Genomic DNA, 333 nt, shown 5'->3' on the forward strand with positions numbered 1-333 from the left:
CAGCAGAGTTCGCTGCTGCAGCGGCTGCTGCTGCACCTGGGGTGTCCGACGCTGTACCGGTGAATTTGGCCCAGTGCGCGGCTGCTGCGGTGCCTAAAGCAGCAACAGCGAATCCCCCACAAAAGCAGCAGCAGCAGCAGCACGACGAGGCCCTGCTGCTGCTGCTCCGTCTCTGCTGCTGCAGAACCTTGCTGCCAAGAGTGCCTAAGGCCGTTGTAGGGTCTGCCAGCAGCATGGGCAGCCGTCTCCTGTGCAACTGCTGCTAAAGCTGGAGCTGTTGATGCTGTTGAGCAGCTGCTGTTGCTGTTGCTGTGGGTGCAGCGGCAGGAAACG

Source organism: Eimeria tenella, genomic scaffold (assembly GCF_000499545.2).
Source record: "Eimeria tenella Houghton genomic scaffold, Eth_scaff3129, whole genome shotgun sequence".
In the NCBI taxonomy this organism is placed as follows: Eukaryota; Apicomplexa; class Conoidasida; order Eucoccidiorida; family Eimeriidae; genus Eimeria; species Eimeria tenella.